This window comes from Anser anser, assembly GCF_964211835.1.
Source record: "Anser anser genome assembly, chromosome: 4".
NCBI lineage: Eukaryota > Metazoa > Chordata > Aves > Anseriformes > Anatidae > Anser > Anser anser.
Genome location: NC_139724.1, coordinates 38785261 through 38809956, shown reverse-complemented (window position 1 = coordinate 38809956; position 24696 = coordinate 38785261). Strand labels below are relative to the sequence as shown.

The following is a 24696-nucleotide window of genomic DNA, read 5'->3' as shown; positions in this document are numbered from 1 at the left end:
ACCACACACCTTTTCGCTCTCAGACACATCCTACTTCCTAATATTCTCTGTGATTTAGTATTTATTAATTCTAATTTAAGGACACAAAATGAAATAAAACATTCTTACCCTCCTTTTATTAGGACAATCACAAAAAAATCCTAAAGACAATGCTTATACTGACACTGATTCTGAAAAGCAACAAAGTACTACATATCTAAACCCCTGGATGCAGTGATTGCTAATCTGTGGAGCACCAACTGGATAGCACCAGCTACCGTAAAAAACGGAAAATGGGTTTGTTCAGTCAAGAGTGCCTAACAAAAATAATTATTAGATATTTTTCATGGATTTTCTTATTTCTGCACAGGGTGATAAGAGTCCCAGATTTTAAGAAACCAAACAAAACTTTACGCATTGCCTAATAGATAATTCTCCCTCCTCACTTGCTCCCCAGTCTGTATCTCAGAAAAACTAATAGGTTGCATCGACACTTCTAAGATACAGCTCTGTGGTTCTTGGCATTCTTGATAATTTAAATCCAATGCACATACATTAAATCTGAGGCATCTACTACTACGTATTTTTAATTACTTTCTTGTGCATGTTAAAATGAACGATACTTCAGAGACTATTTGAAATTGTCCATTTCGTTTCTATAGTATGGTAGAATAATAATTTTCTTTTTTAAATTACCAGTATACCAAGATCTATCATACACAGTCTGCATATTTAAATATTAGGTACATTTTTATAAAAATCAGTGTCTGACACAGAGCTTAATACTAAAATAGGTAGTTAATAATGAATCTTCTAATTTCAGATATTTTTTTTCAGCACATTTCTCTAACCTAGATACTGGCTGAAAACAATAACAAAACTATTACCACTGTGTCTGAAAACAACAGCTGATAACATTTTCAGGATCAGCCATTTGATTTGATTAATGAGATCCAGCTTGTAACATTTTAATCTTTGAATTCTAAAGCTTCTGTAAGGTTTTAAAACTAAGAAGGACTTCCAAAATATACAAATGTGTGCAACAAGGTAGAATTAAATTAAATGAACGTTTTGCCTTGCAATAGTCAGGTACTTAGTGCATTGGTAAGTATTTGTATCTGAGTGGCTCTAACAAGTCTAGAAGAAGTTACTGATGTGCATGTAGTTAACCATGTGATTAAAAACTCCAGTGAATCATTGCCCAGATGCAAAGTCCTTCTGTGTGTAGGGGAATTGTACTGTTAACCTTTCAGGAAAATTTTTATTTCAGTGCTTTCCAACAGAAAGGGAAAATTACACAAAACTATTTTTAAGCAGTTTGAATTCTTTATCTCTGTTCCACTGGACCATGACTGCAAGTCTTCTACACATCACAGAAAAATAAAAATCTAATAGGGTCTATACTTACGCTGATCTCCCATGCTGTGAAGTACCACTGTTCTCTGTACATTGAAGTGCATATAACAGCATTTTTCTTTTTTCATGTTATAACCTGTATGTATTTCAGCAACAGGTGTTTAAAGTTACAAAAAATGATGCTTTTCAATCAATAGTCAATTTTTTCCAAATATTTTTAATAGACAAAGTGAAATATGAAATAAATTAAATTGCATTGAAACATATGGACTTCAATGAGGAAGTAGTATCAAGCATTCTTTAGAACATGCTCTCATTATTATCCAAAGATACTTTCCCATACTACTACTAACTGCTGTTTACTTTCTGTTCTGCATCCTGTTTAATTGCTTCACAGATTGAATATGGGCCAGAAAAAAAATGGAGAATCTAGCGCCTTTCTGGTGCAGCTCATTGTTTCAAAACTTTTTTCTTTAAATGCTACACTTTAAGAATCCCTGGAAGAGCCAAGAATTTTCTGAGCTCTGCCAAAACGAGTATTATAAGAAAGGAGGAAAGACGAGGTGCTTGAGACTCAGCCAAGAGTAATATTATTAAAGAAATCTTTATAGAACTGCCTGGCCAATTCATCCTGTTCTGGAGACTGCAGCCGTGCTCCGCTCTGGCAGAGACTCTTACCTGACCGCACATTGTTCTTTGGTCTACATCCAAACCCTGCTGATGGACACAGAAGCCTCTCCATAGACTTGAGTGCACTTTGGATCACGGCATAAAAACGGCAGTAAGGCAATTTTAAAGGCTTGCTGAATAAGGCATTTCCTTCAGAAATGGATTTATAACTGAAAACTTCAGACGCTAAGGAATTATTCTTACATACTCTAAGACAGTAAGAATATGGCTTGTCCTGTCCTTTGTTTTAATGGTTGAAGTATTTTGTTGTTTAATTTTATGTGAAGAACTGAGGCCCAAGATGAAAATGCTTCAGAAAAATGGGAATGGTTGGATCCCAAATGGATTTGGAAAATAAATCCCTTTCTTGAAACAGATAGCTAGAGGAAGCTGGAAAAAAAATATGTTCCAAACATCCAAGTGAATTAGGAGCCAAAGTCTTATTTTTAAGAGGACAGACAGCAAGAGTCAGAGTTTTAAAGCTAACACCAGTACTTACAGAAATAAAAATGTTCAAAACCATAGGTGTGAAACAACTATTACTAAATTAGCTCTCAGTATAATCAGAGAAGTGCAAATGGATATATGCTTTAATTCACGCTATGGATTATTCTAGAAAGTAGGTGGAATCTCCAATAGCATTCAGCACTACTTAACAGCACACTCTTAAATCAATAATAAAAACCTACTGTCTTTGAAGGAAATAAAGCCAGTCACCATTAAAGAGATTTTTCACTAGATCTAAGACGCCAAAAGTACAACTAAGTTTGTTACTTTGCCTTAAAATGCAATCCATATGCCTGAAAAAAACTATTTCTTATAACTATTAAATATAACCTCTTCATGAACATACTTTTTGACGGCCATGAGAAGCTTTCTTCGATACCATATCTGAAAATAGTAAATTGAAAATACACTCCATACATTAGCAATCTATTTCTAAACTAGGAAGCATACAGCGGTACTTGATTGTGTTTTTTATAATTCTAGAAGTGTTGCTGTGTTAGTGTTTTGAAATACGGAACAGACAACCCAGGAGATTATTAAACACTTGGATTTGAGACGTTTCTGTGAACTTTAGGCAGCCAGCCAGAACTAGTGCAAGCAAATGGTAAAACGTTAGGCATTTTTTAATTGCCTTAAAAACATTTGTAACCACACAGTTGAAGGAGAATCAATGTTCGTTCTCTCGTGTTATTACAGAAGAACTTTCTGTAGTAGAAGCATTCTGATGCAGAGCTGCCCTGGGAGATACTTCCACACAGGTCTTTTGTATAACCTTTCTTTTTTTTTTTTTCAGCAAGTTACTTGTCATACAGTAGCTTCCTTTGATATCACAGAAAATGCTGCCATGGACTTGTTTTATGCAACAAAAATCCCTTCTTATATTCACAAAGTCTAACACGTTTTCTCAGTGGTTCAGCTAGCCTGTGCCTCAGGGTTAGACGATCTCAACGCAATTCCCAAACAAGATTTCTGCCCCAGTGAGTGACAAGTTGCCAGGCTCACTGCTTTCCTCAGATATGCTTAATGGAGAGTGAAAGGAGGAGGTCACATCCTGTAGCAAGAGGGAAAATGAAGCTTTTCCACCGCATTATTTTTTCTAACGAAAAAGCCTCCCTCAATCCACTCAGATAGGAGATAAGCATCAAGATCTCTTATCTTAGCTCATACAGCCAAACTACACACCCACAGGTCAGTAGTTCTTCCACACAGCAAAATATTCTTAAAGCATGAATATTACATAAATAACATTCAATTTATTTGCAACTGTTGTTTATCTTGTTTTGACTCAAAATACTGGAATATAGGTATCATAGGCTCTTGTAACCTTTGTCTTACCTTCCATGGTATTCTTCACTCATATGATTTACCAGACATTGTGACACACAAACAATTCCATATACCATTATTTCAAAGGTAGGTGAATGCAAGTAAATTGTATGACAGCAAGCATACCATTGACCTATTCTAAACGCTTGTCTTATTTAGCAACATAAGGGATAGATCTGAGTGAACGGTTTGTGCTGTAATCATCCCTTTCTTTTTGTGAAGCAAATAACAGGTTTATTTATCCCATATATTACATCTGCATGTAATTCTTTCAAGGTAGCATTTTCAAATGCAGCTTGCAGTCATTTTACACTAATCTGAACCGAGTCAGAAACAGGCACTAGCATTGTTTAAATAGGAACTGAATTAAACTAGTAAAGACCAACTTTGCTAACGCTGCTGTCAATACTGTTTTACCATAACTGAATTATCAAGTAGGTACTAATTCCATTTCTTTAAAATAGACAGGTATCCAGAAGGATATAAATAGACACAGTAGAAAAGTAAGAGATGATATATAAAACATGACTAAGAAAAGAAATGATTCCTCAAAGCAAAATTCAGATTTCATTCCAACTTTAACAGATTATGCGGTTATCCTTTCAGGAACAGTTCACAACCATCTAGAGATTTTATGCATGGGTATTTCACAATTGTGTTATTGATTTTAACAGACAATTTGCTTCACACACCACAGTAAGAACTGCCAGGTACACTCCTAAAGTCAGGCAGCAAGTGAGGCAAAGTTTGCGCTCTGATGAAATGACGTGCATAAGACACCCTGCCATATTGCAAATCCAAATTATGCATGATAGTCTGGTCAAAATAACCTCTGATAAAGCTAAACAATATGCATTATCTATACTTATATAAATGATAAGAAATTCTTAAGAAAAATATTTTAAGTATTGGCTCAAAGAAGAGGACACAAATGCATTCACTAACTCCAAGCCATTCTTTTTCCCCAAATCTCTGACCAAACTACTGGTAAAGAGTGGCTAGAGAACAGAGCAGGGTCTCTTGCAGTTGCAAAGCAGTCTGTTCATTAGAACTTAGTGAGTGCAGCTGGTTAGAGGAGGCCACATCTGATGAGAAAAATGGTGCAGGACCTTTGCGAGCATCATGTGAGCAAAAAAACTGGTCCCTGATGCCCCTATTTATAGAGCACAGCCTGCAAATGCACTGGCAAGATAATAATGACATACTACTACCCATAATTTCTGAGTGCCTGAGTTTCTCCTAAAGCATTCCCTCTTCGTTCTCACTCGACTTCTAAAGGGCAAGGTGAGTACCAAACAGGGGCAGGCAAACAGCATGACTTTATTCTCTAATGCATAAAGCAGGTGCTCCAGGGTGCTGCCTGTTCCAAACTCAGCATCTCATTTATTATAAACTAACACAAAGCTCCTCTGGGCATGCTGGACCCAAATAATTCCTTAAAACACTAAATGAATGGAGACAGCTTTAGTGCATAAAATAACGTTTTTACTTAAGGTGAAGAGATTGAAAAGGTCTGACATTTAGTCTCACGTGACCTTTATCAAGGACAGTACAGAGAATGCAGTTTTTGCCTTAATAACATGCTGTAGCCAGAAGTCTTTGACTTTGATAAAGGTCATCCGGGTCCAAAAGGCTGAGTGCTTTTCAGTCACCTTTATCTAATAAATAATTAAATAATAATTAAAGAAGAGAAATAATAATTTAAAAAAAACACCTTATATTCTTATTAGTACAGTTGTCCTCATTTGTAGCATTATTAAAAAAGAAAAAAAAAAGTCATTTAGTTCCAGGAGGAACTTTTTGTAATTCTGTATCAAACAGTCTTTTCCATTGTGCCTGTTAAATTCTGCAAAGCTTTCTTCTCTGATCAAATATGCTGGCTTCTGATCAGGGAGATCATGTGAGTAGAGCTTCACTGATGTGAGTAAACAGAAACAAATGGTGGAGCAGAGTACAAATGCCACAGTTCTTTTTTTTTCCTTTTTTTTTTTTAATAACTCATTCATTAAGCAATGGAACTAAATGGAAATGTGGGACATTTGTGTGTGTAGTCACACTGTAGTTGAGATAATTGGGACCAGCTGTTACTCTTTTTCTGGGAGCACATAGCATTGCATAGAGCTAGCACAGCAAGAAAGACACAAGAAGGATGTTGAAGCATGTACTTAAAGCCTCAATAATTTTCAGTGTTCTTCAGAAACTTTCGCATTCAGGCTGTGAAAGCCAACATGAAGAATGGCTTTCTAGAAAGTAATATTTTCAAACTTATGTTCAGATTTTTCATTTTCACCATGTAAATTCCATTCTAGCAAACATTTTTAATCCCCCCTCCCTCCCCATCAGTGCTTTCCCAAGGCAGAACACCTTGAACCAATTATAAACATAAGGCACAGTGACAGAGTTTACTTTGTTGCCTGAAGAAAATCCTGTCCAGGAGTTATTTCTTTCCAGTACTGCCTGGTATTGCACATTCTTCCCTTCTAAATTCATCTTGAGAGTAACTTGACAAAGTTTTACTTACACAAGTTAAATGGGTGTTGCTGCGCCGCAAGAGAAATACTCATTTCGAGACAGACTGCATCAACAGTCTGTTCCGACCCAGAAAAGGTAGTAAATGAATTCAGACTGCCTCTTCTATCCATGTCTTGTCCTTACAGAAAGCTGTGGCAAAAATGCAAATAACTTAAAGGGGTCGGTCAGCTTTCCCTTGCAACGGAGGTTAAAGAGGAAAGAGGAGGAGAAGCAGGTGAGCTGTGATTATTAGGCAGAATAGCACAGCTAACTTAGAGCAAGACCTTTTTATCATTAGAGGAAAGAATGGGACATGGGATACAGCCAGTATCTCTGCTGCAGCCTATTCGTGACTTCTTGGGTCACACACACTGTCCACAAAGACTGAGATCACTTCTTAATTTAGCCCATAGTGCCCTTATAAGTTATCCCCCAAATTACAACCAACAAAAAATTATATGGTATGGTATGATTCTTTAATCTATTAAATAATACATATACAAAAACAAACCTTTGTTTATGTCTGTTTTCAATGGTGTTTTGCTTGCTTGACCTCCTTTGATGCTCTGTTCCCAAGCTGCAAATAAAAATATTCCTACTACTAACATGATTTGTATTCTGTTGTCACGGTTTGGAAAAGACACCCGTGGAAACAGGGAACTAGCATGAAGGTACACAGGTCCTCCAGCACTAATGAAAAAAATGTAATATTGCCTTCATAGTTTTTAGACTGCAGTACATCCTCAGAAGAAAAAAAAAATCAGAACACACTGTTGAAGATTTCCTGCCCAAAGCAGCTAGGCATATGTGGAAAATGGTTTAAAAATGCAGATCTGTTCTTTTTGAGAGATTCTGGACCATCTAAACTGTATTTGAATTATAACCTCTGGATTTCATTATAATCCCCCAGGTTATAACGAAAGGGAAATCTGCTAAATAGTCTTTATTGGCTACCCTAAGTACATGAAAAGGTTACTTTATACACCTTTAAATTCTGAGACAGATTTGATGACAAATATTTGGGAGACAGTTTAAATTCAAGTGTTATGCTGATTTCCAGAAGAAAAGAAAAAATAACCTTCATCTAGGGAAGAATATAGTATAGACATGTTTACTTATGGACAAAGGATCAAAGTTTCAGTTTAGCTTGGAGGTAACTTCAGCTATCTTGTATCCTACATCACATGAGCAGATCCCATGGTTCAATTGAGCATAAATTTCCAAAATTCCGCTTAAAAAACTATGGGCAGCTCCAGAAATAGCATGTTTAAGAATACTCTTAACTGATATTCTTTTTTTGCATTGAAAGAGTCCCATATGACTGCACTTATACTAATTACATGAAAGTTATAATTTTGACCAGAACAATGTGTATTGCATTACATATGCTTAGAGGAAATATATGGAACAAACAATATTATCTTTCCCTAAGCAGAGCTTGCCAGAAAGATCTGGGGCTTATTTACCTCTTCAGGCACTTCTACCTTCTTCTTCCAATGTGAAGGATTCTGGACCTTTCTGTCCTTTAGAAATTTGACATCTGGCTCTATATTCCTAACCCCACTGATCCTTGCACCCATCACATTGCTTTCTTTTGCTTCTCTGAAATACTTTAGGGAAATAGATTCACTTCGGTAAAGTTCTTAGAAAAGTATATTTTAACAACGCTACATGCCCTGAATAGTCCTACAAGTAGCTGACATGACATTAGAGGGGAAACAAAAGTACTCAGGAGCTGAGAAAGTAACAATCTGAGGAACAGTCCGCACAGACCTTCCCAACTATACAAATGTACATACTCACTCTTGAACTCACAGCCCTACCCTCACCCTCCCCATCCCTTCAAGAGCAAAACCCCTGGCTATTTATTCCACAGGAACTATCATTACTGTCCCATGGGAACAGCAGAAATAGCATGACTTTTTGTATTTGGCATCCAACTTTATGTTAGCAGAAATGCATGACACATGGAAAGCAAAATAGGTCATCCAAAAAGGGAGACAATGCTGATCTAACTGTATGGGCTTGATTCACTGGTTCTCAGTTCTCCTCAGCCCAGAGGAAAGGTATATCCCCAGGTACAGGTGCACCTAACTAAACCCGTGTTATCCTGCTTGAGTGGTTGACAAAATGTCACTCTGCACCTCACCACTGGCTTTACAGTAGTGCATCAAACATGGCAAACATTTGAATGCTCGGTGACTGTTTCTTTAGCGGAATCTGTTAATCTTGACCTTCCCAAGAGCAGCATCCATATTTAAATAAGCTCACACCACTACAACATTAAGATAAAATAAGCTCAGTCTCAGTGCTATAATAAGAATGTAAGCAGTGAAAATCGTGCAAGGCCATGAGCATATGCACTGTGCATATATACACATACCTACATACATAGTTGAAGTACACACCCTGATTTTTCCCTATTGAAAATGGTTGGCATGCCCTGTTCTTTCCACAGATTTTATCTGGCTTTCAAAAAAGACCCTGAGCTGGCATAGACTAATCAAGAAAGGAAGGATTATAATTATGTGTAAATGATACCCTAAAAAGGAAATGGTATCAATGATGTAGTAAATACTTGAAAGGAAATGGATTTTTGATGAAGTCAGTTTTTCAATGTCCTTCTCCAGAAAAGAGAATAATGCTTTTACATTGCTATTCACACTGACCACTACTACTTGTTAACATTTTGCCCTTGGGAGAAAATACAGCTTAGTGGCACAAGGGGCTCTATAATAAGCATCTTTATCTCCTTGGGATTCTCAGGCCCTTTGTTATTTTTTTCCTCCAGAGCTGTACTGTAAACTGCATACCACTTGGGCTGATTCACACAGGCCTCGGGAGGAGGATGCGGAAGAGCAGGCTGCTTTCTCATGAGAAGTTCAACATAGTGAAATTCCTCTTCCATTTCAGCAGCTCCTAAAACTATTTTGCACCTAGCTTGACCTGACAGATGTAACTCTTCTGCTCTCTCTCCTTAATTTGTTTGCATTTGGCTCAGGTTCATAGGTTTTTGGAGTGCACAATGGCTTTCCTGGTAGAAAAAAAAAATGTAGTTGTAAAAAAAAAAAATCTGGGTCTGCTCAAATAACAGCATGAGAATGATATCGTGGATGCTCCTGGGAAGCAGCAGAAAGAGAGGGGCAGATGAGCTGACAGCCAGCATTCCTGTCCTGCCAGCTTGAAGGATGCTGCCCACAGCCAGTCACCGTATGCTTGGCTCCAAACTATGGAGCATGCAGGCCAGAGCAATGCACAGAATTCAGATCATTTGCTCCCTGTATCTTAAGGGAGATGGGGAGCTCTGAAGCTTGTAAGCATCGCCTGCATTCCTTGGCTTTCCTTTGCAAAGTGACATATCAGAGGACCAGTAGCAGAAAGTTTCATCTTAAATGCTCTCAAAAGTTTATGGTAGACAAATGCAAAGGTTCCCAAAAAGATCTCTATTCTCAGACATCTTCAGATACATTGCCACTCCTTGAATTTTCTCCGTTTTAATTACATGAAGATTTTAAACTTGCTCATTTCAAGGAAAACAGGGGGAAGACACTCCATAACTGTATACATACATGTGTATTTACTGCACACGATGGAGCACACTTCAAAAATCCTTGATCTAGTAAATCTAAGCCTAGTAAATCTCTACAGTGCAACAACGGGATCAGCAGGAAAACCAATAGGATCAGAAAGCACCAAAACAACTTTGTGTACCTACAGACTAACCAATTTTCACTGTTTCTCATTTGTGTCATGTCTTCACTGTCCTTCCACATTATATGTTGGAGACAGTCTGGGGAATCTTCAGCAATAACACAGAAACTTAAGCTATTCAAATTAAAGACCCTGCTTGGCTACAGATTTTATGCCGTTGCCACAAGAGCTATCACCAGCTCTTGATGATACCCTAAAATCCTATGAAAGGACTGATCAACAACTGTTACAGTACTCATTAAGATTTTTTCTTTGCCCCTCTACATCAGTTTGTGCACCACCTCATCTTCCACCCTGAGGGTGCACAGGCCAAAAAAAATATTTAACGTGCAGAGAATAACTGAGGACACAGCGGAAAGGATAAGAAAAGAGGAATCGAGGCTTGATCTACACTTCTTAGGGCAGCACAAGCAGAGGTTTGTGCACGTGGGGAAGGTGGAGGGAAATGAATGCCAGGTAGGATCTGTAGGCAGTCTGAGCGCTGGCTGCCTTGGAACAATGTCAGTACACTCAGCTGAGCCACTGACATACTAAAGAGGATGCTCAGAGCAAGGTCAGGTCATGCTCCCAGGGAACAGCATTCACCTAAACTAGACACACGTGAGAAATGTTAATTCTAAGCTAATCTTCACAAACATCATCATCTGCTGTTTCTGGCAAACTGTAGTTCCATGTACCAGTGCTGCCACCACTCTGATGTGCGGATAGCATGTGCTCTTCTATAGCAGGTTTGCAGCTCTGTTGATTGCTACAAACACGCACATTTTTATTACTAACATGTGACCTTAGTGAGTTTATTAATGGAAAATGTTGTGGTTTGAAGTGAGACAGAGATATGCCTGAAGCAGGCTGTTGTTGGATGACTGCTGCATTTCAGAGGTCAGTGAGTGAAACAAAATGAAGTTAGCTAAAGGGGACCTAGAAAGGAAGAGAGAAAACACTGGAGTTGTGGTATTTATGATTTTGATATAAGAAATGCTATGTGAAATGCTTTTTTCTATATATGAAGGATTGTTTTTCCCATATAATTTCTCATAATACAAATCTAGCTGTAAATGGGGGAGGCAAGAACGTTCTCTGAGTAAACACAACCACCTAAATAATTGTAAGCAATTTATATAGTCTAACAGGCATCTGGACCTCTGAACTGGCAGTTTATTTTAATTTACTTCATTTTATTTTTTAAACAAAGAGGAATAAAGTTCTGCTTCTAAAGCTGCAATAATGTGCAGAGTACACAGAATTATTAAGGTTATACAAAGATACCAGTTTACAAAATGTTTTTGGCAACGGAGCACAGCATTTTCACAATAAGGTGGTCATGATTGTTCAAAGGGGATTTCATAGTGAATGTAAAATATTCAACTTTGGTTTGTTTCTCTGTGAAATTCCACTTTATGTACTTTACTCCGAATGGGTACTAGGCTTGCTTCCTAGCACCACATCCAGTACAGTAGAGGTATGATATTGTGCTGTGACAAAATGCTATGCATTAGCTAGTTTAGACCCCAACAGACAGTTACGTCTAACCACTATTTCCCTTTCCTTCAGTAAAATGATAAACTTACACAGGCTGCAAAACATCAAGGATCACAATCACATCAAGGAATAAGAAAGGAGATGAACAAACCTGTTCCTAATGAGCTTAGCAACTAGCCACACTTACAACTTCAAGCAGCAAATATCACCTGAATTTAGCTTTTGAAAGCAGTGCAAAATTTGCAATCCTTTTATAAGTTAGAGAACTAATGTGTTAGTAAAGAGCAAGAGTCAAAGTATTCTCAAATTAAAAATCAAATCTTCTGGAATCATGTGAATAAATAAAAAAAAGGAAGCTGCAAAAGTTATCTTAAAAATAGGACAAAGACCTTTGAAAAGCAACTGTTAATATATGGAAAAGAAATAAATCTGCAATGTGCCATGCTCAGTGATTTAGAAGACTAAAATAACATTTGGAGAGTCATGAATCAATATGAAACATCTCAGAATTGTTGGCTTTCCCCCAGCCACATCCCAAAAGATGTATTGTGGGAACATTCTTTGCACAAAGTATTCTAGCTGTGATGCAGTTGGTAGCTTCCCATGAAGTTGTAGTGCCAATATTACTGTAAATACAGTATGCTTAACAAATCATATAAAAAAGCCAGCTCTTTCAAGAACACAAAGACAACACACTGTAAGAATACTCAAAACCAGCTGCCTCTGCTTCTTTGAGGTTTAAAAGACCAGACTTCAGAAATACATACACTAAGGAGCACCTCCAACCTGAATGTACAACTGCCATGGCCAGTATCATCCTCACTGACTTATACTGAGCCATACACTTCAGTGCTTTTTGGGGCAAGCCCTATTTAAGAGAATGACCCTGTGACAAGTAAACTGGACTAACAGGAGATGCTTTTCTGTATGTGACATGAAATGGATTACTTGTAGAAATCTTCTTCCATTTTGCTTTAGCACACAGCTTCTATCTACCACCTCTCCCCTATTTTTAAGCCTGCTTTTAATTATTTCTCTTTAATTCCCCCCTCTCTTCCCCGCCAGCGTGTGAAATCGCTATGCTGAGCATTTATGAGGAATTTGCCAGTGATGAATTTTCTCAACTTTAAATGCAGGCAAAAGGAGCAAGTCTGGAGCCTGATGTCAGAAAAATAGTTGTGCAAGTAAATCCTGTTCACAAAAATAGTTTGAATTGATGCAGAATAGGTTCCCAATCCAGTAAAGCAAAACATATGTTCCTTCTGCTGATGTCCATCATTTCATGAAAGTGGCTGCCACTTTGGCTTATGCTCAGTAATACCTTACTCCCCAGGTAGTCCTATTGAAAACTGTGAGACAACGCAGGGAGCAGCATTCTCACTACTAAGAGCAGCAGTAAGGCTGTCCCTTTGTCAATCATCTATAATCTCTGCTTTTATTAAAATAGTTTGAAGAGCTGATGTGTGTGCAGACAGTTTCCAGCCCTGGTGTAGCAGCCCATTGGGTTGTAACGGGATTTAGTGCTCCAAATGCTGCAACAAATCTTCTAACTGCCCAATTATCACTTGATGGCCACCACTCTCTGGCACCCTAGGGGCCATGTCATTGAAGATAAGCTCTGTTTATGTTAACGTGGTGTCAGGATGTACAGCATATGTCTATGAAGCTGGATGAGTGCCCTTTTGCAGGATGTTCTGTACATTCACATGGTGCAGCCAAGAGCCCTGAAGGTGTTGAAAAAGAAGAAAAGGCCTTTCACAGAGCTTAATCCAATTAAAGCACATTAATGAAGGGTAGGATCATCTGTCACATTATCCAGACACATCCTTTCATGCATCATCATCTGATTACAAAGTCTGATGTTCTTTCAAGGCTTTTCATCTTCACCAAGAAAATATGATGGGAAATTCAACACTTAAAATACTGGAAGCTTAAATAGGATTTTTGTGCCCTCTCAAAAAAGAAATACGATGCTTATTTTGAAATAGTGGTGTCTCATCAGCTGGTACAAATTGGCATATATCTGGCACAGCCTACAGAGCAACCCCAAGTAACACTTCCTGACCTTTTGTTTGAGGGAATGTAAAATCTTAGCACAGGTGAGTAAAGGAGGAAAAAAGGAGAAGAAAAAAAAAGGAAAAAAAAAACAGGAGAGAGGCCTTAATACTATACACAGGATCTGGGGCTCTGTTCCTGCCAGAGTGGTATCAGGATAGACTTCTCTGATAGTCTTCCCCATCACCACCACATTAAACAATCTGAACAGTTTTAAGGGAGAGATCTGTCATTCTTGATTAGAAGAGAGGAAAAGGCAGATTCTGTACAACCCTCTTTATGCCACTACAGCAAGGCAGAGACAACAAAAGCAGAGCTTACACAGCCATGTGAGAATATCACTCGTACAGGAGCTCCTGCAGGCACAGTGAAACTGCCCTACCCTTCTCGTGGTCTCCACCTGCCTTGCTCCTCAGAGAAGTTGGAGACCACAAATCCGCATGCTAAAAAGGCTAACATGAGCCAGGGGAGGTCTAATTTACAAAACCTGTTCAACAGGTAAATCCATTAAAGAGCATGATGAGGATCCCATTGGAGAAAAAAATAAACAGGAAATTCACAATAACGTCCCCCCAAATAAGCCTCAAACTCAGCATTACCCTATGACACAAGTATGACAATTGGTGACTATCTAAGGCCTTCAGTTGGCCACTGTTACCTCCCTACAAAAGACTCTGGTCTTGTAACAGCTGGTAAGAAAATTGCTGCACCCCGTATCCAAGTCGGTGCAAATGCCAGTTCCTTGTGCCATCTGGAAGTGAATCTGCTTAGGGTAACCTTGAACATAAATCCTACAAGAATGCCTAAGCAGTCACACTCAGGAGGTGTCCTGCTTCCTCACACTGCCTCTCAAACAACTACACAAAGCAAACTGAGATTATAATTATTAACACACACACACCGTCTTCCCCAACCTTCACTCAGCCTTTTTGGGAGCTATTGTTTCAGGCTGTATGGAGGCTCAGGCAGGTGAGAGAGTAAACATTTTGGCTTTTCCTGACAACCAACAAGGATAAAACTTTTTTTTTTTTTTTAACTTAGTTTATGAAGAAATCACAGAATTCTGCATGAGTGTAGTGCCCACTGTTGGCTCAGTCCCATTGCTGTTGTCACTCTAGGCACATACGCTGAAATTTGTGCAATCTGTACTTTGATATTTGCAGTACTGGGTCTGAAACAAAAAGCCAGACCTTTGGGGCTTAGATAGACTTACTGAGAGGCTGGAATGATTAATGAAATAGGTATCTCATTAGTATTCAAGGAGCATCCAAAGCCTACAAGGAATGTTAGGTTTTTAACAGGTAACTTCTCAGGGGTTTATTAAACTTGCTGTGTACTTCGAGCAAAGAAAGCAAAGCAGCATACATGCCTAGTGTGCTTAATTTCTCAGTTGCAATTAACATGTTACTGAGGAGCATTCCCTGTTGAGGACTACATACTTCTGTGAAAAATCAGCATAGAATTTGACAGAACATGTCTCACCTTACATTGCTTCACTATCTCACAAGCACTGACATTAATGTTACTTAAAATCAAATCCAAAATAAAACTTCTCTCAGCTTTCCCTCTTGGAAGCATGGTGGGTGGACTTCACCACTTTTACAACTTAAAACACATGTGCCTACTTATAACTAGGAAGATATTTACAGGACTGGTTGATGGAGAGCTAAAACACAATGAAAGGACATGCAGTATATTGTGCTGTTTTTATCTTCTTCCTATTTCTCATACATCAAGCTAGAGCAAGTACTATTGATGTACCACATGACCACTCCTTGTATATCTGTTCTTGCAGACATCACCTTGGTTAAACTATCATCCCGTAACCTACTGTGGACAGGCATTTGCCTGTATGACAATCCTAAAGCTGATTCAGCAACAGGATCATCCTACACAGCTTAGCTCACTTTTCCTGAGCATGGCCTGCCTTATTCTCCAAGTTTCAAGTCCAGCCTAAGAGATCAAGTTACCCCCAAAGCTCTGAGGGGCAAAGTACAAATACCTAGCTGGTAAAGGTCAGTCTAATTTAACATTCAGTCCAAAATACACTTACAGACATCTGGGAATCTATAGACAACTTGCTATACACATTCTCTCTATAGACAATGTTCCCAGTTGAGATCAGGAGCATTTGGTACACCAGTGAAATGATTTCACAATTAGCAGTTACTTATCCTGCAGCAACGCACATGTGCTTTCTTGATGCCTTCAGTGATAAGTTGATGTCCTGATGCACAAGCTTGCATTAGCATTCATTTAGCCAATAAAGATTTGGCACAAGTGTGCCTCAATGAACTTGTGGATTCGGATAGCCTTAAACTTTGAAAAAGTTTGCATCCCATTATAAATCCTTTCTGTTTTTATCCTGTTTCCAGTTATCACTGGTCACATTAATCACTGCACAAACGTAATTGTTAAACTGCCATTTTATGAAAGAAAAAGGGTGCCCCTGTGACAGGCTTTCATTTCTGTGTGCCCTGTTTTATACCAGTAGTAGCAGATTTGACAAAGAGTATGTGACCTGATTTCCCAGATGTCTGTAAACGTACTTGGCATTGAATTTTAAATCTGACTGAATTCAAAGCTCTTCATATAAAACACAACTCAAGTTAACTTTTATCTCTTTTTTCTTTCTGTCTCTCAGCAGCTGTTCTTCTTTTATTATTTCATGTGCTATATTCAATATGCAAAGTTTCCTTGTTGGTTAGAGCGCATTACACTTTCTAATGCATCTGTCATGTTGGAAAACAGGAAAGTAGCATAAAGCCTCTCTTGTGATTTCTTCCCTCCTTCCCTCCAGTTAAAGGAAGGCTTAGCTGGGGAAGGGGAGGGGTTGGATTTGCCTCTAAGCATCTACAGAGCACAGAAAAGGGTTCTTCAGCTTTATGAAACTTTAAAAAGTAAAATACCAGTGAATTTAATGCTTATAAATGACAAAACATGACTGGCCTTGGGAATTCTTCTTAAAAGGATGATTTTGGAGCTAAGACAAGACAGACAGGAGACCTGGATTCTATTCTCCATCTACCAGCAGCTTTACTGGTTAACCTCTCAGGCCGTGCCAGTCCTGGAGATATTTAGAGAAACAGTCCACATCATCATCTAACCAATGCTGGATCCTATGGGGGCGGCTTTTTAGATAAAACAGCCAGACCTGCTTTCAACCCTTACTTTAGTTAATTCTGTGAAAATTGAGCCAAATCAAAGTCATACAGCCGAGTCTTGCCTCAGAAGTCTTCCACACTAAAGCTTCCTAGAATATAAGCCACTGGGGCTTTGTTAAGTTTCTTTGGAGCAGACAGATCAGTGCAGTTGGACTTGGGTATTTCATCACTGCAGTCAGAGTTACTGGGCACTAGAAGTCTAGCCTGGATGGCATGAAACTGCTTGCAGGTTAATTCACCCTCCCTGAGTCCCAGCAGCAAAAGATCCCTCTGACAGATTTCTGTACTGACACTGCACCACATTTTATGGTATTCAGCATGTCCACAGTACACCACACAGCACCGAACAGATTTCCCAACTATCTACACTACAGGGCATTCTCAGTAGTAAACAAAATCAAACAGTATGATTAACAGGCATTTAAATAAACATTAGGTATAGCACTGGTTGCTGAGGCTCATACGAACCATGCTCATACATGAATATTTTATACATATGTGCATATATATGAACTGCTATGAACTTACATGAAACTTACATGCACTTAATATTTTTTAATTTTTCTAAAAAGCTTGTCTTAGTGTATGTCAAATGTAAAATGTTTGTGGTTTGTTTGTTTGTTTTTTCCTTTGCAGTAGTATTTACAGAGCTACATGTATTCCTTTCTGCAAATAGCTGTCACTTGCTTGGTAGGAGCAAAATAACAACAGCAGGTATTATTATTTGAAGCCAGAAAGCACTCAACATCAACTCACTCAAAAGTATTCTACCACTGTCAGTGGAATTAAACCAAAACATGCTAAACCTCACATCCAAGAGCACATCTGCAACCAAAATGCACCACAATTCCACAAGCATGTGCTCACAAAAACACAACTCTGACCAATGTTCTGGCAGGTTTTGCTGATTCCTTCTTATTTCAGCAAAGTTTCCTTGGGACAAAATTCTCGGCAACTCCCTGTCTGGCACTTCAGCCAGAGGCTGGAGGGCTTCTGCAGCAACATCCAGGCAGCACGCTGCAAAATGCAGACCCAGATTCTTTCACAGTGAATTTTCAAAGACTGAGTCCTAATTTTGCAGCAGTGCAATAACAGATCTAACATGATCATCTCTGAAGCAGAATCTTTTTCCATCCACCACTACTTTAAGTCCAAATATTCCCACTGGTTTCCACATTAGCATGAATTTTCCTCAGTTTCTGTGGGCATCAACAAGAACAGAGTCACGAGGCTAGGTTACAACACAGGTGTGGCCTGACTTCATTCAAAATTTAGTGTCGCTGGTACCTAGTGACACTGAGCAACTGAGCTAGGATTCTGGCCAGTCTCTTGCAGCCTGGTCTTACCCAGCAGACACTAACTCTCTTGAAATTGGATCAGAATGAGCTGTCTTGCAGCCCACTGTGTGACTCGCCTGTTTTGAAAGCACAAGGGATTCTCGTCTCTGGACCCAATCAAGGCATATTTCCTGCAGGACCTGCCAAAAGGACAGCAGCTGAACAGCCAAATGTAGGCCAAAAGCATAACACAACCTTTAAACACACTGCAGAATTCTAGCCAGTAAAACTGTGAATTTAAAAAGAAATTATATGGTGAGTAATGTGCTGTTACCAGGCTATTTGGTCTTTCATACTGCTACCTTCATATTCTCTACTTATTTTTTCATCTCACAATCTAACTGCACAATAATATTTTCAAACAACCTGATGCCACAGTTTGAAAAGTTATTAAAATGCCTTAAAAGCTTTAAAACCTCTAATCACCTCTTAAATATAGCTCTGCATGACTCAGAACTAGATCTACGGTTGTGAACTGTGCACTAAACACAGTCCTAACTTTAACTATATGGCTGCCTAGCCAATATTGCAGCTTTGATTTCATGTAGTACATGAAATAGGTATAGCTAAGACTGGGTTTCAGAGACGTCAGCATTCTGAGGTGGAAAATACCCACATGAACACCCAGGTAATTATCAGGGAAATATATATATATATTTATATTTTTATACGTGTATATATATATGTATGTATTTATATATATATAAAGAAGGCTGAGAAAAGGGATGGATTAAGCTTCACTCCTCCTCTAAAGTGCAAAAGATGCTGTCCTCCACTGCACTGAGAAGTGCATATCTCTTGGAAGATGGATCAGTCACAACTTCTCTCCAGGAGCTGGAGGCACAAAGAGGTGAGAGAGGTCACTGTCTTTTACTTCGCTCTGCAACAAAGTGCTCTTTCAGGATCAGATCAGAGCGACCCATATTCAGGCTCTTCCTTTGCCTGAGTCCAAGCACTACAGAGTATCCTGACTGCTTTCTTCTGCAACAAAGAAAATCATCTGGAAAAACAAAATGCAATAGTTAATGTGCTTCCATTTTCTAAGGCCGAAGTCCCCAGCCTCTGCCTCACGTTGGCTTGCAAAACTCTGAGGATATTTATGGCAACAAGTGAAAAAGTAAAACTGAGGTGGAGACGTTCCAAAACTGAGACGTTCCAAAATAACGTTCCTTGGATTTTCCTTGAACAGTCCCTCTTTAATGAATATTTTTATAGAGCAAGTATTGATTGCAGCAAAGACTACCATAAGCAACTCTTCTCATTCAGATACATCATAAAGATTGGATCTATGTAAAGTGCCCTGTCCTTAATCCACCAAGTATTTAATTATTCATGTGAAAGAGTAACCTTCTGAACAGGAGCAGTTCTGCAAGCTCCAAGCTAATGACCACGAATGGTCTGATACCCAGGTTATTCCAGACGAGGTAGGAGCTTAAATCCCCTCTAAATGAGTACTCAAACCACCACTGCATAAGAGGGCTGGTTTTGTGCAGAGTCTCTGTGGGTAACGTCCCTGCTCAGACATTATCAATATGTCTCAGTGCCTTCCGAACCTGGCATACTGTTGGAGGTAGAACAAAATTATCTAACCCAGACCACAGCCATCTGCCCAGGTCAGGCTAAACTGAGGCTTAAGTGCTTTAGAGCATTGTCCTGATAGTCCTTCATTTCATCCTGTGGGTGCCTCTGCTTCCTGGTACAGCAGTAGGACATACACCAGATGCGCAAAGTTGAGGCAAACTTCCTTGAAAGTGTCTCACCCTACGCCAGCCCTGATGTGATTCTGCAGATCACAACATGATCCTCAGTTTTGATCTCAGAGTTTCCCTTTCTTGTTCATAACTATATAAGGAAAAACAAAAAGCAAACAAACAAAAAAATAGCCTTCACTCCCCGTTGACATATCAGCACCAGCAAAGAGGGTGGAGACAAAATTCCATACAGTTATTTTCTGAGGCTGCTTAGGTTCCTGAAAGTTGCTGTCACTATTGTGCAAGCGTTCAGCTCGCAGCAGATCTCCTGCAGTTCAGAGACTGTAATGGAACCACTAAAAATAATAAATAAGCTTCAGAGAAAGAAGTGGAGCCTGATCCATAGTTTCATATGTTCTGCAGTACCCATTAGTTCTTTACAAAATTAATTTTTTTCATTGAAGCATCATCTTCTTTTGAAGATGAAGAGGGTTTAAATCTCTATTAATATCCCAAACATACCAGTTATACGCCTGAGAGGACTGGAAAGGAGTAAACGAAAGACTTTTAGTAAAAAAGTAGAGAGAGTAGAAATTAAGAATATATTTCCATATGCATGTGGTAGAACAGAAGTCCAGGGATTGCTGTGAAGAGTGGAAAGAAAGGCTGTAGGAGCAGAGAAGCAGGGTAATATTTTAGAGATAGGAAGGACTAATATCTTCTTTCAAGCATCTGTCTAGGAAGTGATGAACAGATGGAAGGTTCACGACATCTGGCATTTAAAGAGAAAGTCAATATTTAACAGGATTTCTTCTGTCTTTCAGAATATTGATTTTTGAAAATAAACAGCCTTGAAAGAGCACATACACATGAAAAACACTCAAAAGCAAGCTAACTGAGGTTCTAGGGCTTAGCATACTACACAGCTGTCTCAAGTGAGGCTGCCAGCTGTCCCAAGGGTAGATTTACACCTTAAAGAGGTAGAAATTGAGGAACAGTTGTCCTCAGTTGTTCAGGTCATATGATTTCCATGACTTAATTTAACCTTAAAGTCTATCTGCAGTTCCCATGGGCTATGGCCAGGATGTGTGTTAGAAAAATCCACTACGGGGTTTACTTGTCAGGACTACAGAGAGAAAGCAACCTCTACTTTTTTCCACCTTGGATTTTAATATAGCTGAAACAAGCAGGACATCCTACAGAGGTGTTCAGACCAAATGTGCATCAACCACAGAAAATGTGTCGCGCTTCCTTCCCCTGTCCCAAGCAATAGTGCAGGCGCAGAGCATGTGCCACTTCTCTGTGGCACTCGTATACCTCCATTTCATGCCCTTCTCCTGAGAGACAGAAATGAAACAGAATTGCAAAAAGCTCTTATGCAGGAAAAGGTGTATGTAGTGTGCTTCACAGCTCTTCTGTGCTTACAATAGCTCTCTAGGCTACATTGGTTGCTCTCTTGAGAGTGTGACTGCACATAAAAGTATTTATCAGATCAAGGCCCTGGAAAAACAGGGTGCATTTATCTATTTTTACAGAAATTTACATATTTCTATATGTACATGTTTTTTCAGATGTCACTGATTTCATAATACAGAGAAATATTTATGAAAAAGTTCCACTCTTTTTACAGGATATAATAATGAATCTGATCTCTGAAGTTTCCAAGTAATGAGCCAAACTCTCCATCATTCAAGCCCACTAAATTAGTTGTGACAATGACCAGAATTAGCACACTGTTCCCAAAAACTAAGGATCTAATTATCTATGCTGCTATTTTGGAAATTAATTATAAATACCTTTTAAAATGTAGTATTTTAGTTCCTTTTTTTTTTATTATTTACTTTTTTTTTTTTTAGCAACACTTAAATTGAGTGTTGTCTTCATACTTAAGGCCAGGGTAGCCAAAACTACTATGTATGAATAAGCAGATATTAAAGAGTCAGCAATATGCTGGGGCGGGGGGCGGGGGGGGAATCTTTCTCCTTCAGAAGGGGAATTTCTTTTTCTGCTCTTCTCCTTAATCTGAAATATATTCTTTCAAATTGAAAACAAAACAAAACAAAAAGCATGGGAAAATATAACAGGAAACTTTGAGGATGGAGCCACAACAAGAGGTCATCATTAAAAAATTCTAAATTGTGAGCTATAGAAGGTCAATAAATGTCATTCACCCCTTGAGCCTGGTAACAAACCTAGAGTTGGGCTGAAAAAATCTCAGTCATAAACAAATTTCAGTATGTGCCCACAGGGAAAGTTAAATGAAACCCGTTCCATGTAGCCAAAACTATAAATTAAAGCCTAAACATTCATGCCCCAACAGAGTCAACAACCCTAGTCCAGATAAAAGCTAGCTTATTTTATACAATTTGAGAGTTACTCAGATGTCCTAAATTCCTTCTAAGCCCCTGAGCCTAGTGTTTCCTTTTGACTAAATGTTTCTGAAAGCCTGAAGCTAGCCAAGAGAAAACACGAAGTACAAAGACTCATGTGGAATTCTGGCCACATTAATAAGTCCTAAATGATAAAGGTCTTTTCCCTTCCAAATTTTTTCCTGTGAGTTAAGCTACCTTACCCAAAGCCCCTGCCAAGAGGTTCCAGATCTCTGAGTGGAAAGGAATTATTTAAAAATGGAAGGACTGACACTGTCATCCCTCGAGGTCCCAGGCTTTCCTTACAAATAAAGGAAACAAATCCTTGCTGAGTACAGTGTACAAAAGCCAGCAGCATATAGTTCACAGGAGCAGAGGGTACTGTTTATTCACAAGTTGCAAGCACATATTCCCAGAAGAACTGCACGATGAGGAGTATATGAACTTAAGTCAGCTAAATTGTTTCTTTCTATTTAGCAACTTGTGTTCTGTGTAATTTCTTTCATTTCAAAATCTTTCTCTGCAAAAGTGATATGGAACTAACACAGCAGCTGCAGAACAATGCTGCTATGTACCTGGTTCATTGCACAGGCCACTAGAGAAAGCATCTAATGAGAACCAAAAGGTCTCTCTCTTCTAAAAGAATGCCAGAATCTGTTTGGACAAATTGCTGATCACTAGACATGGTTTAGAACTGGAGACAGTTTTTGAAGATGACTTGAGCAAGCTACAAAAACTGCATCTGAAGAAACTATCTGTAAAACACTGGACAAAGAATTTTTCTGATTTCTTTCAATGTTTCTCAGCAGCTGGCCATATAGAGAGCTGCTTACACAGGAGATATGATTTCCTTCTATGCATTAAAGAAACTGGTTCTCTAAATGAAGTTGTTAGACTTTTTTTCCTTACTATTCATCTATTTTTGTAGCATTAAAGACAACATCACAGTCTTCTGGTGTATTAATTTCACTACATGTTCTGCTTTCCTTCTCCTCTCCTAATGACCTGGAGCTGTGAACAGGCTGTTGTTCTGACACTACAGGGTATGAATGGCCTGTTAGCATTCACAGTTAGTGCAGACAGTGGTTGTTTGGCACCCCTGAATTTATGCCCATCTGTCAAAGTGGTTTTGTTCCCACTCAAACACAGTCATACATCAGTTGCAATAGAGTACTGGCACCAGGTGTAAGTTTAGAGTACACACAGCTAGAGCATAAAGAAAAGAAAGAAGTTTTGCTTTGCAAGAAGCTTCTTCTGATAGTAAGTAATCAAAACATATGGAGATTACAGACTCAGATTTGTTGACACTTTGAGACATTATGCCACAAACAAACTCTTTTATCCTTAAAATGTTTCATTGCTGAGAATTTACATTTGAAAAGCCAAATTAAGGGACAATATCATCCCCCACAGAAAATAAGCAACCTCTACAAATTCAGTGGATATCCTTTAAAGTAAGCTGAAAAACCTACCCTTACAGAAGGCTTCATTTTGTTAGGGGAAGGATGGTGTTTCTCACTCCTTTAAATGAGTTACAGGCATTCAAATAGGCAGAAGCTAAGGAAAGCTGTCTTGAAAAGGAGAGAAAAAAAAAAAAGACGGGGGAAAGAGAGAGAAAGAAAAAAGCAAGTTTTGCTATTTAGGAACAACATTTTCTTTATTCTGATCACATTTCCTGTTCAGGAGCAAAAGAAAGTTTACTCCTTTGACAATAAGCTCTAAACTCTTCTAAAACTGTGAACCATGGTTAGAGATTAAGGACATGGGTGATAGGTACTCATTGTTTGTGTATTTATGTTTAAGAGATTTAGTCTAATAAGAAGTACCCAAGTCTGAGCTCTAGCAGAAGACTTATTTCTGCCCCTCTCTAGTTGATTCAAATAAGAAAATCTTACCACCACATCCTACCTACAGGGGTACAGGAGTCTCTAAGGATAAAAAGGTCCTGAGACATGGTGGAGGAAAAAGAGGAGGGCAATGTGACTTAGTTGAATTGGACAAAGAGTAACAGAAAGGGATAAAAATTGCAAAGTGTGAGGAGGGCAGTCATGCCTCCAGTCATTCCTTAGGTATGCTAAAAGGAAAAGGTGAACTGTTGTGCCGAAAGGACACACGAGTTCAAAACGCACCAGTTTGTTGGACCACACCAGCAATTGGACCCCTTGGACCCCTTGTGATCAGTGAAGCCTTGAAGTATGATTGATATCCCTCACAATTCATATATGTCCAGTGGACATTGGGTGGTGCTAATTTAGGCAGTTGGTCTGTGAGAACTGATTTCATCTTTGTCCCTATCTGCACTGTCTGAAACCTCCAGTTTTCTTTCTTACTCTGTTACAGCTAATGGCAATGAAATAGCCATGGAGATGTCAGTGCCTCAATAGGTGGGGTGCTCTGCATCAGGCAGTTTGTAATGTCGTTGGGTTCCCCGCCGAACAACTAGGTGAGACATAGAAGTGTTAGAAAAGCCTCCCAAAGACAACTCTACACAGGTCTGTAAAACAGGTCTTGCATAAAGCTGCTGTCTGGCCTATGACACAGA

The 24696-nt window shown here is 38.8% G+C and overlaps 1 protein-coding gene across 2 annotated transcripts in view; it reads right to left on the bottom strand.

The window, feature by feature from the left end:
* The window catches only part of LOC310898585 (uncharacterized protein), a 76128-nt gene extending 67873 nt beyond the window's left edge, over positions 1-8255 (bottom strand). Inside the window, exon 1 of one of the 2 annotated variants that reach the window (XM_083833841.1) lies at positions 6359-8255. The gene's annotated coding sequence lies outside the window, so the exon portion shown is untranslated. Of the gene's footprint in view, positions 1-1387 lie in introns of both variants that reach the window. The other variant, XM_083833843.1, reaches the window with a different exon arrangement.
* Positions 8256-24696: the final 16441 nt, after the last annotated feature.